At 40.8% G+C, this 12,067-nt stretch overlaps 1 protein-coding gene and 1 long non-coding RNA gene across 7 annotated transcripts in view; one reads left to right on the top strand and one right to left on the bottom strand.

Moving 5' to 3' along the window:
• LOC122427114 overlaps window positions 1-11,877 on the bottom strand; it is a 30,382-nt gene extending 18,505 nt beyond the window's left edge. For both annotated transcript variants that reach the window (XR_006265358.1, XR_006265357.1), the window contains exons 1-2: window positions 11,739-11,877; window positions 10,015-10,115 (exon numbers count right to left, since the gene is read on the bottom strand). This is a non-coding gene — a long non-coding RNA (uncharacterized LOC122427114). The remainder of the gene's footprint in view (window positions 1-10,014; window positions 10,116-11,738) is intronic.
• The window catches only part of PRICKLE1 (prickle planar cell polarity protein 1), a 115,785-nt gene that overhangs the window by 32,776 nt on the left and 70,942 nt on the right, over window positions 1-12,067 (top strand). The window lies entirely within an intron of this gene.

Here is a 12,067-nt window from a genome sequence, read left to right as displayed (position 1 = left end):
GCATTTGCAGATAGGAAGAGAGGGTGGTATGTGAATAGGTGATATAAAATCTGGAGTTTGTTTGCCATTTTGATTATTGATTTAACACCACCACCACCACCACCCCCCCATTTTTAGTGGGGGCAGGAGCTTGCAAACTATGGCTTCTCTCCTACTCTGATGTCATGAAGGACCTAAACTACTTGAGTTTGCAAGTTTAGTTAGACTCTGAAACACATTTTCCAGGACAAATTATGTGACCTGTCACAATTGGCTTGCTTGCTTCACTTGTCCCTTTCTTCATCCACTTAACAGACAACAGTTGCATTGCTCCTCAGCCCAGGCGCTGTGCTGGGCCAGCTCACAGAAGGTTAAAGCAGAATGAATATGTGTTGAATAAACTGACTTTATTTATAGAACATTCACTGTTGTCTTGTACTCTTCCCAAGGCTTAGCTCTGTGCAGCTCAGACAAGATTTTCTGTGGCTCTGTAGCACCCAGCAGTCACCACTCTGGTAGAAATTAGTGCACTGTTCTTGGACTGTGTCCTACACTGGGCTGTCAGCCCTTTGGGGCCAGTGTCTCCTTCTAGCCTGGGGGTCTGGCACGTTGTAGATGTTCTGAAATATTTGTTGAAAAAATTTCTGTGTTATCCATTTAAATCCTTCTTTGAAACCCAGAATGCAGTTGTGTATAGATATTAAAGAAGTCAAGATTGCCTGTATAGACTTCTTGACTAATTGTAGAAATCATTTGTCCAGTCATTATTAATAAAGGTTTATTGAGGTCCTGCTTTGTGCCAGACTTTATCTCTGAACCAGGGTCCAGATAGGAGAACTCAGACCGGGAGCCACACTGCGCTTGTCTGAATCTGGGCTGCCACACTTACTTGCTGGATGATCTCAGGCAGGTCATTTAACCTCTTCTGAAAGTGGGGGTAATAACAGTCCCTCCACTAAAAGGTTGTTGTAAGGATGAAATTAATTGCTTTGTATCCAGTGCTTAGATCCTGTGTGGGTAGTTATTACTGTTGGTGGTTATTAGAAAGACCAAAGACGAGTATGTTGTGAGATGAAGCTGGACAGGTCAGAAGGCCAAGTCTCCCAGTTTGGGGCTTCATTCTCCTCCCTGGGAAGCCATCAAAACCTTTAAAGCTGGGGGAGGGTGGTAATGAAGTCTATCTGTAGCTTTCTGCCTCTGCCAAGGCCAGAGAACCTCCTTCAGTGAATTCAACAAGCACTTGCTTAAGGCACCATTGTAAGTAGCCACTTGAATATAATCAATAGGGCTTTATGTCTGAACCACAGAAAAGAATACAGATTGTATCCAGGAACCAAGTGGGGTGGTAAGTGTTTGCTTACCTTCCAAGTGGAATTAAGAGATACATAATATTACAGACCTACCTCCAGGCTATTTGTAAAGAAAATCAAATTTAGTGATTAAATGCTAAAAGGTGTAATTCTTTTTACTTCCTGGGCTTCCAAGAACAATGAAAGGTTTATATGCTCTGGGAATAAGAGTAAGGTTGTTGCTAATTGTGAGTAACCAAGTAACAGATAAAGAAAATACTGTATAGATATTCCTATTATTCTAGAAATATTCTAGAGGAATGGTTTTAAAAAGCTGTTCTTTAATAAGTTAGCTTTATTTCCTCTTATTAAAATATTTAGAATGTATTATAACTTACAAATATCCGTTTGTCATATTTTAAAATTATGTGTTAAACCATTAAAAAAAACCATGAGGAAAATTTCAACCCTGAGCTCTTATGTCATTTGAAACTTGAAAATACATTGGAAATAATTATTTTTGTACATTCTTATTTAGAAAATAATTGTATGTATGTAGTACTGTCACTGGAGAAGGAAATGGCAACCCCCTCCAGTATTCTTGCCTGGAAAATCCCGTGGACAGGGGAGCCTGGCGGGCTGTGGTCCATGGGGTCGCAGAGAGTCAGACACGACTGAAGTGACTGAGCAAGAACTGTTGTAAATATATGTTGTCAATGCTTTAAAATTTTAGAGATGGGGATAAGAAAAGCAGCAAAGAAACATTGCTAAACTGATTTTACATTCCCACAGAACGATTATTGTCTTCAGCATGTTTAAACACAGTAGTACAGCTAAAACCTCCCAGAATATTTGGGCTTAATTTATTCTATTTTCCTTTACAGGCTAACGGAATTTGTGTATTCTAAAAAAAGTTTTTAAAAAAAGTTTAAAGCTGCTCACCCAAAGTAGTACTTCTAAGCGGACCATCCCATCCAGGTGTCTGTATTAACGCTGTCTGGTATGGTGCATGCATGCTAAGTCACTTCAGTCGTGTCTGACTCTTGCGACCCCATGGACTGTAGTCTGCCAGACTCCTGTCCATGGGATTCTCCAGGCACGAATATTAGAGTCGGGCTTGGGGAAGGTGTTACCTTTTCTGTGGATCAGAAAAAGCAGAAGCCAAACTTGGGATAATCTTTGTTGTTAAAGCTGATGGAAATGTCTAACATTCTGTGTATTTCTGTGTCATGATATCTGGTCTCTCCCTGCCCACCTCCTTCACAGAACCCGTCTCCTCCCAGCCCAGCTCAGCACACCTAACCAGTGAGGTGTGTTTTGCCTTCTGTTTTCCTTTCTGCAAGACATAGCTAGGAAAGTGAACGATAAGAGAAAAGTCCTCAGGGAATTGACGTGTGTTGCTATGGTGAGGTCCTTCGCTGTGAATAAAGATGCTCTTTGGGGCAAAAAAAAAAAAAAAAAGAATGCTAGAGTGGGTTGCCATGTCCTCCTCCAGGGGATCTTCCAGACTCAGGGATCAAACCCATGTCTCTCATATCTCCTGTATCGGCAGGCAGGTTCTGTACCATTAGTGCTGCCTGGGAAGCCCATCTAGTATGGTACTCTGGGTTAAAAAAAGGTCTAGGTCCGTTCTCCATCCTATGTGATTCAGACTAGAGGAACTTTCATATTAATACCCATTATTGTTCAGTGCCTTAGGGAAAGAGTTCATGAAGGGAACTTGAACCTGAGTTTTAAGGGAAAAGTTCCTTGTTTTAAAATCTCCACCCTGAATAGAAATTGGATTTGTTGGCATTAGTAAATGCATTCCTCTTCTTCTCTTGGGTTTTGCTAAAAGACTTTTTTGAACCTAAAACTTCCCCCTTTTAATAGGCACTTGCCTCACCCTGTGTGATGCTTTTTCTGTCTTACAGGTTTCTAGTCCCTCTATTGAACAACTTGTGAATTGTTAATGTGTCTAAAAGGGAAATACAGATGTCATCCACCGCCTTTGGAATGTCCTAGTCCAGACTCCTTTTTAATAGATAATTAGGGAATAAATTTCCATTGTTTTCTTAGAAAAAGTGTCTTTCTCCAGCCACAATTCTGGGCATTTTTTACTGTTTAATTCTAAAAGTTTCCATTTAAAAATTTAGTTCTTTTACTTTTTTCTTTTTTGCTCATTTGTATCTTCTGATTTCTTTATAGTAAGAATGATAGCTACTGAGGTGATGAGCACTTAATACATACAAGGCTTACATGCATTATCTCTTTTAATCTTTACAATAGTAAGTAAAATGAATTCGGTTCTAGGACCCATTGTAGTATCCACTTATTTAATGTTTACATAACTTGATGAGTATTTTTATTATCATCACTTTTCAAAGGAGGAAACTGAGGCAGACATTCAAGGGATTTGCCCCAGGTCCTCTTGGGTAAGTGGCAGAGCCAGGCTTGACCCCAGGTGGTCCAACAGTGTAGCCCATTCTCTTTAACATATCTGGGGAGATACCTTTCCTTCTGCCCATTCAGATTGCCTGATCTTATCTCTGCTTCACAGATGAAGCTGGAGCCGACAGAGGTTAAGTAACTTGCTCTACGTGACAAAGCTGGTAGATGGCAGCATGAGAAGGCACTCTGGTTCTTCTGATTCTAGAGCCTGTGTATATTTCAGTAGCATAATGCAGTGGACATACTTGCTTGACAGTTTTTACAAAAGAAACTGAAGGTGGCATACAAACACTCATATTCTAGAACACCACTTCCCTCTTTGCCAGAAGACTTGTTGTGTTTGCTCAGCTTTAAAACTGGGGTGCACATTTCTGAGAGAATGGCTGCTTACGGTACTGCTCACAGTTACCCAAGTCCAACTCTTAATTTCTTCCCTGGCTAGGTTCCTTTTCAAAAGAAAAGAAAGGATGCGTTCTTCCTGGCAACGGTGCCCCCTGGCAGAGATTCCTCAGGAATATTCATGATTCCTGACTCTTCCTTCTAGTTTCTACTATGAGGCTGGCCATAATGATAAGAATGGAAATAACAAAGATAACTCACATTTATGGAGCACTTTCTCTGTTCCAGGCCCTGGACTAAACACTTTCTATACACTGTCTTATTTGATTTTCACAGCCCTCTATGGTAGACACTATTACTTTTTCCATTTTACAGAAATAGCTATAATGACATTAAGTAACTTTCTTGAATGTATACAGGTAGTGAATGGCTAATAGAGATTTCAGTCAATATCTCTTACACTTTGCAAAACCCGTCTTCTTAACCTCTCTGCTCTTCTGTAGTTTAAAGTCCATAATGATTACTATTTAAATGGACTTCCCTGGTGGCTCAGCCATAAAGAACCCGCCTTCCAATGCAAGAGACATGAGTTCAGTCCTTGGGTCGGGAACATTCCCTGGAGAAGGAAGTGGCAACTCACTCCAGTATTCTTGCTGGGAAATCCCATGGCCAGAGGATACTGGCAGACTACATTCACAGGGTTACAAAGAGTTGGACACGACTGAGTGACTAAGCAACAATAACTAGTTAAACATTGTAGAACCAAAGTGGGAGTTTTGATGGGCTGGGGTGGTGAGGATCAGCTGCTTCTTACCAACTGACTTTAAAAATTCAAATGCTTCATAACACTGGTTTAAAACTGGATTGCTTCTGCTTAGGAAAGTATTAATAACTGGGCTCCAGCATCATACTCATACAAAAGCAGACAGTCAGCTGGCTGCTTTTCGGAAGGGAGGATGTCCAAATAAACATCTCCTCCTCCCTCGGGCCACACACACAGAGAAGAAACAGGCTTGAAGCTGTTGGCCCAACGTGTGTTTCCCTTTCCTCTGTCCTGTCCCTGCTTTATTTATTTGCCACCATACGGAGATGGCACCCTTATTCTTCACAGGTGGATCAATATTTACAGCCGTTCAGAGGACTCTACCCATTCTGTAGGCTGCCGTGTAACAAAAGTTGCCTGTTTTTCTTCACATCTGCTAGCAGGACTGCAGTTAAAATTAGCAGGAGCTTTGAGAGATGGCCAGTTCAAAGGCATTTTGTTTGGAGCGCTCCCAGCCATTTTTCTATTTGCTGGGAGAGGAAAGTATCCCCCGTGGCATACAGGTATGAGACCCAGAGCCGGATATGTGGCTCAGAGCAGACATTTATTTCTCATCTCTATTTTTTCTCATGATCGCCTCAACTTTCTGGTGTATGATAGCAGCCCTCTGTACTTACTATTATGCTTCTTTAATAATTATGCTTATTTAACCTACTGTAAGTTTGAAATTGAAGGTTGCATAGGTGTATATTAACGAGGGCGGTGCTGATAAATAAAAAATTTTTAGTTAATGAATGAGATTGGCTTTAATTATTGAAAAGAAATATGTATGTCTAGCAGGCTTCCTCCGTAAGACTCTCTTATGCTGACTGTGGCACATTTTTCCTCAAATAATTGCAGAGCTCAGCTTTATCATTAAGCAGATGGTTTCTGTTAATTCCCAAGGAAAGTAAATGATTGCAATTAACCAAATATTCAAAACTGGAGGATTTTAGAGTTCAGTCCTGTGACCTCTGGCATAAGTCTGTGTGTGACCCTTTCTTTCAGGGGATGCAGACAATTTCATAACATCTCCCATTTTATAGGGAGGCTTTAAAAGTAATTTTGAGAGTTCCCAAAGCTAAGCTGATGCTAAATCTCTATTGACTGGCTGGTTCTAAATTTTTGTGGTATTCTTTTCGGTCTATTTTTGTTGTTTTGGTAGTGGACAAAGGGTTGAAAATATTCTAGATAAATTTGAGTACTGGAGGGGAGGAAAAGAGTTCCCAAACTCTGTAAATTCAGGTAGTACCGCAGAGGTCATTTCTTTTACATTAATGCTTCTTTGCTTCCTTGCCCTGTTGTACAACATGTGAGAGGCTGTTTCATTGGCTTGGCAGTTTCAAAAGAAAGATAAAACTGATAGAAAGAATATTCCCAGGCAAGCCCACCCCCCCCGCCCCCAGTTAAGTTGACTAATGTTTGCAGTGAATTTCTTCTTCAAATTTGTTGATTTTAACCATATAATATCAGTTCTTCTCTTTCATTTTATTTTTAAAAAATTTTTTTTTCTTCTCTTTCATTTTAAAATTTAGACATTTGCTTAACAAAGTTTTGTTTGGGTGGGCTACTGTGTGCAAGATGCTAGGGCGGGAAGGAAAAAGACTTTTGATCAATTTCAAGGAGCTTACAGAGCAGGTACGAAGACGTTGTGAGTTATCACTGTCCTAGCAGATACATGGATAGGGAGCACTTCAGCATGTGGGCAGGTGTCAGGAAAGAGTCAGAGCAGAGAAAGACTTGAGCCAAGGCTAGAAGGTTGAATAGAAATGTTCCAAGTTGTCAGCGTAGTGAGAGGGAAGGGTGTGTGCAACTCAGGGAGGCCCCAAAGCAGAATGGATTCTGGGCTCTCCGGTAATTAGATGTTGCCAGGATGCAAATTTCATGGGAAGTGTTGGAAGCTCAGGTCAGACTGGTTGGCTGGGGCCAGATAATGATGCCCTTTTCTAACTTGCTAAAGAAGAGTTGAGATTTTTATCCTACAGCTGATACTCTTGGTGGCAGCAGTCTAGAGAATGGACAGATTAGATGAACTGAGACCAGACTGGAGAGATGGTGACCCCTCCATTACAGAGTCTGGGAAGAGACAGAAGTCCATGGGGAGCTTCAGTTTCTGGTTCACAGCACTGTTGGGAGGAGGTGTGCACATCCTAGGAGAGGGGGACTGTGAAAGGAGAAGGGAAAGGGTGCCTTGAGCCCAAGAGGAGATGGTGGAGAGAGAGGGCATTACATGGCCCCAGTGCATAAAGGAGACTTTGAGACACTGTAGGCTCATGAAACTATGATAAACTTAACAACAGTAAGTATTTTAACCCCTTGTCTTTCTTACACTATTTTGCATTCTCACGAAGCCCAATTTAGTGTGATTCTGCTGCGGCTGTTGGATGTATGTTCTTACCCTGACTCAACTTCAGGAGGCCCACCTGTTGCAGCTGTGGCCTGCGAACCCTGGAGGATGAGGAATGCTGACATGGGTACCAACTGTTGCTTAACATTACTCCTCATACCTTTATTCTAACTTCCAATGGGGAGAGGCGACCTCATCTAGAAAGTTATAAGTGGTCCAGGTGCCCTCACTTCTTCTTACTCCAAATCATGGAACTTTCTGAGACTCTGGTTTGCAGCTTTATCATTAGTTTAAATTGTAGGTGGAGGTTGGAGAGGACAGCACATTCTTTCTGTCTGAAATAATAACCTTCATCTTCCATGCCTCCTCTCTGAATACGGGCCTTTAAGGACCAGCTCAAATTCCCCCTCCTCCCACTTTGACTGCGCCTCCTGAAAGGGCGCCAGCCCTTGCTCCTTGGAATTTATTATTCGGACCTCTTATTCACCATTCAGCTTATATGGTCTTGTGTACTTAGTTATTTGGTGTGCTTGGCTGCCGTGTGCTTCTTGATGGACCGTCTTTGGGGGAGCACCCTGGATTGTCCTCTTTGTTTCTTGTATATTATGCTTAATGCTTGCAAATTATTGGCTGGAGAAGACTCCTGAGAGTCCTTTTACTGCGAGGAGATCAAACCAGTCAATCCTAAAGGAAGTCAATCCTGAGTATTCAATGGAAAGACTGATGCTGAAGCTCCAATACTTTGACCACCTGATGCAAAGAGATGACTCATTGGAAAAGACCCTGATTCTGGGAAAGATTGAAGGCAAAAGGAGTAGGGGGTGGCAGAGGATGAGATGGTTAGATAGCATCACCAACTTAGTGGACAGGAATTTGAGCAAACTCCAGGAGACAGTTGAGGACAGAGGAGCCTGGCGTGCTGTAGTTCATAGGGTTGCAAAGAGTCAGACACAACTTAGTGACTGAACAACAATAACAATATTACGCTTATGCTTGGAAACCACCATACATATTTTTGTGTTAATATATACAAGATATTTTTTCTAATACATGTGCTGTGAAAATTTACCTTCATATTCTTCTCTCATAAATTAAAACTGTCAGTTATAAACATAGTTGTCTTCTTTAGGTACATAATACTGTTAATCTGAGAACCTTGAAGGTAGGTTTATCTAGTTCCCAGTTATAATCTAAATTGTTCCAATAATGGTAGCTCATGCATTTTATCCCATTTGGTTTTGAAAAATAACATTGTGAAGTAGGTGTGTTATTTTTTCCATTTGATAGATGGGGAAACTGGGCCTTAGAGAAGATAGGTAACCTGTCCCGAAACACAAAACTCCACCTGCAGATCCTGGAGTTCTGTCCATTGAACTGTTACTGACTGTAGTGTGTGTTACATTATATAACTGCTCAAGTACTTCCTGGCTATCTGTCGTTAGACTCGATTAGAAATGGTTAAAACTGTCTGCCAGTCCCTTACTCTTTTGCCCACCATGCAGCACTTCCTGTTATAAGCACTTGCTAGGAATATGCTTCAGGCGGAGTTTTGAAAGTAGCTCATTCTAAGACCTCCCCAGTCTGAGATTTAATGTTGTAAAAGCTAGGCATATAAGGGAAGTAATATTACAGGGGGTAGACATTATTGCAGCTACAGAAAATGAAATCTTCTCCAAATTGCTCCTGTTAATAATAATACATGAATATGTGTCACCTGCAGCTAATTACAGAAAAACAACTCAGGGTATATTTTGTGAGAACTGTTAGCAAGTAGTCAAAATGGCTGGCTTGAATTTCTTTCTTTCTTTTCCCTTCTTGCAAAATAGTTGAAATGCAGTAAAAGCGAAAGGTCCAAAGACACACAACAACAGAACACAGAGTTCTTGGGAAATTCACAAAGCTACATAATTCAGCCAGTAAATTTAAGGGTTTTATTTCATTGTTAGAAAATCTGATGCTCGTTGAAGTCAGCTTGAGAAACTCTCCTAGAGTACTAGATGGAAGATTTACCACTTTAAAGGGCTCCAAATGAAGAAGAATATTTAATTCTTTCATCAGTTTGCCTCAGATATTCCTGAAAGTTGGACAGTACAAAGAGGCAGCAGCAAGTCAGGTGGAAACGTCCTTCCATTGTATGGCTCTGTTTTCATTTAACTTATATTAATGTCCACTACACCCATTTTGTCTCTGTATAACATAATTTTGCCTGTGATTGATTACCCGCTCACTTCAAATTTATGCATACTGTGATTTAATTAACTTTACCCTTAAGCAACATATTTTGAGACATATTAATGAGGTGGGAGTCTTTTCAGGGTGTTCATAACTTAGACCTTTTTTCTTTTTTTGGCTTAGCATCAGACTTTAAATTCTGTGAGGCAAAGGGCTGACTTCTGAGTCCACATGACTCCAGAGAAGGTCTCTCATATATTTTCAAGAGTGTTTGCTCATCATTGTTCAGAAAAGATTACTTTCTCACATATGAAGAAAGAAAGATTATTTTCTCTACTGCCAATTAAGAATATCTAGAAAAAAAAATCTTTGGGGTGCAGAGATTATTTTTTACTGAGTCCTTTGAATTAGTTTCATGACATTCCTCCTTTAAAATTATTTTAATGTGTTGAATTTTAATATTTTCTAAGAACATACTAAAACAAGATACAGATAAACAACTTAATGTATGTGATTTGGGGAGATTAGGTATTTCTCCTACGTTCTGTTCAATGCATACTTGCTATGAGACTGCAGACTGCATCCTGACGTAATGCATTTGGATATCTGTGTCATTCATCCAGTGACATGCAACAGTATTTTTAAGGCCCACTTACCGTGTGCTGGTTGCTATCAAAATTCAGTGTAGTAGCCCTAGGAGTTCATGTTCACTTCTCCTCCAGAGCTTGAAGTAGGAAAAGTAGCTAATCCTCACCTTCTGTAAGAAGTAGTCAGAGATAATGACTAGAATTTTTAAATTAAATGTAACAGTTCTACATATTGTATAGAAATATAGAGATCAAAAGTAGTAGAAGAAATAACTGCAAGTGTTAAAAGTGGATGACTCTGTTGGCCAAGGATGGCCAAACGACTACCGTTGCTGTTGTAAGCCTTTTAGCACTATTTTGCTTTTAAAAAAATCTGTGTGTGTGTGTATATATATATTTTTTATATATAATGTCGATAAAAATAACCGTTTTCAGAATGATAACAAATTTTACCTGATGGTTAGCATGGTTCTTAGAGTTTGGGGTAGTGGTTGAATTCTGTCTGAATCCTGATGGAACTGTCCTGCCCTGCAGAGGGTGGAGCCCACCATCTTCACTTGGCAGGTGGAGAAAAAGGCCTGCATCTGGGGTTGGTTCATCAGTGTAACTGGGAGATGGGAGTGGGGGAGATCTGGCCTCACCAGATTCCCAACCCCAAAACTGAATGTTGCCAGGGGAATTTTAATTAGTAAAACACGATAGATTTATAGACATAAAAAATAGCTACAAAAATTGAGAAGTTATTGAGGAATATACTATACATATAGACACAGTACCAAAAAATTACATATACTAGCCATCGATAAAAACAAAACAAAACCCACTTTTATAATGGAGAAATATGGTGCTCACCGGCTTAACTAAGTAATCACTCTGAAATTCAGTAACAGGGGGGCAAGCTGATGTTTTTTGATGTGAAACAATATGAAGTACACACCACCACCAGTGAAATTTTCTTTCCAAGGATAATTAACCTGAATCCAATCAAACCTGACACAGGTTACAGGAAATTGAGGGGCTAGCAGATGTTAAAAGATAATATAAGCAAACAACCAAATCCAGAATGTGGCCCTTCTACAAGACAACAGCTGTGATGCTTTAAAAAGCCAATGTGATTTTAAAAAATAGTAAGGACACTACTATTGGCTAAAAAGACTAAAGGAACCTAGTGATCAAAAGCAATATACCACTTTGATTGGATGCTGGTTAGGTGGGAGAGAAGCTGCTTTTAAAACCTTTTAGGGACTTCCCTGGCAGTCCAGTGGTTAGAACTTGGCGCTTTCAGTGTCCTGCTGCTAAGTCACTTCAGTCGTGTCCGACTCTGTGCGACCCCATAGACGGCAGCCCACCAGGCTCCCCGGTCCCTGGGATTCTCCAGGCAAGAACACTGGAGTGGGTTGCCATTTCCTTCTCCAATGCTTGAAAATGAAAAGTGAAAGTGAAGTCTCTCGGTCACGTCCGACTCTTCTCGACCCCACGGACCGCAGCCTACCAGGCTCCTCCATCCATGGGATTTTCCAGGCAAGAGTACTGGAGTGGGGTGCCATAACCTGGGTTTAATCCCTGGTCAGAGAACTGACCTTCCACAAGCTATGCAGCTCAGCCAAAAAAAAATCCCTCCCGCCCCCACCAAAAAAAAAAAGCAAAAGCATTTAAAAACAAATTGAAATCTTTGAATAGGGATTAAATACTTGCTGATATTATGAAAAATTATGTTAATAAAAACCTTCATTTTATTACCTTACTAACTTTGACAATATAGAAAATAAAACCAAAGGCCACAGGAAGCTTACCTTGGTGAAGCCTAGTGCTGTCACAGCTGAGTTCTCGGTGATCCCGCTCCCCTCTTCTCTCTCTCTCTGCCCATGAGTGACATGGATGGAGTTCCCACCTCTGCCGTGTTGCTGGTTTTCCTGGGCACGCCATCTTTCCTTCAGAGCTGCGTTTCTCGATAAGATAAAATAACTGTACAGCCTCATGAGGACTGTGGTCGAGTGACCTTGTGGATGGGACAGTGCTCTTTGCACGTGCGGTGTCAAGCCTGTTTCTCTTCCTTGCTCCACCCCCACCCCCACACACCCCCTATGATGGCAGGGAGCCTGGATTCTGTTACTGATGAGTA

The sequence above is a fragment of the Cervus canadensis genome, chromosome 25, assembly GCF_019320065.1.
Source record: "Cervus canadensis isolate Bull #8, Minnesota chromosome 25, ASM1932006v1, whole genome shotgun sequence".
Classification (NCBI taxonomy): Eukaryota; Metazoa; Chordata; class Mammalia; order Artiodactyla; family Cervidae; genus Cervus; species Cervus canadensis.
This window is presented reverse-complemented; position numbering and strand designations above follow the sequence as displayed.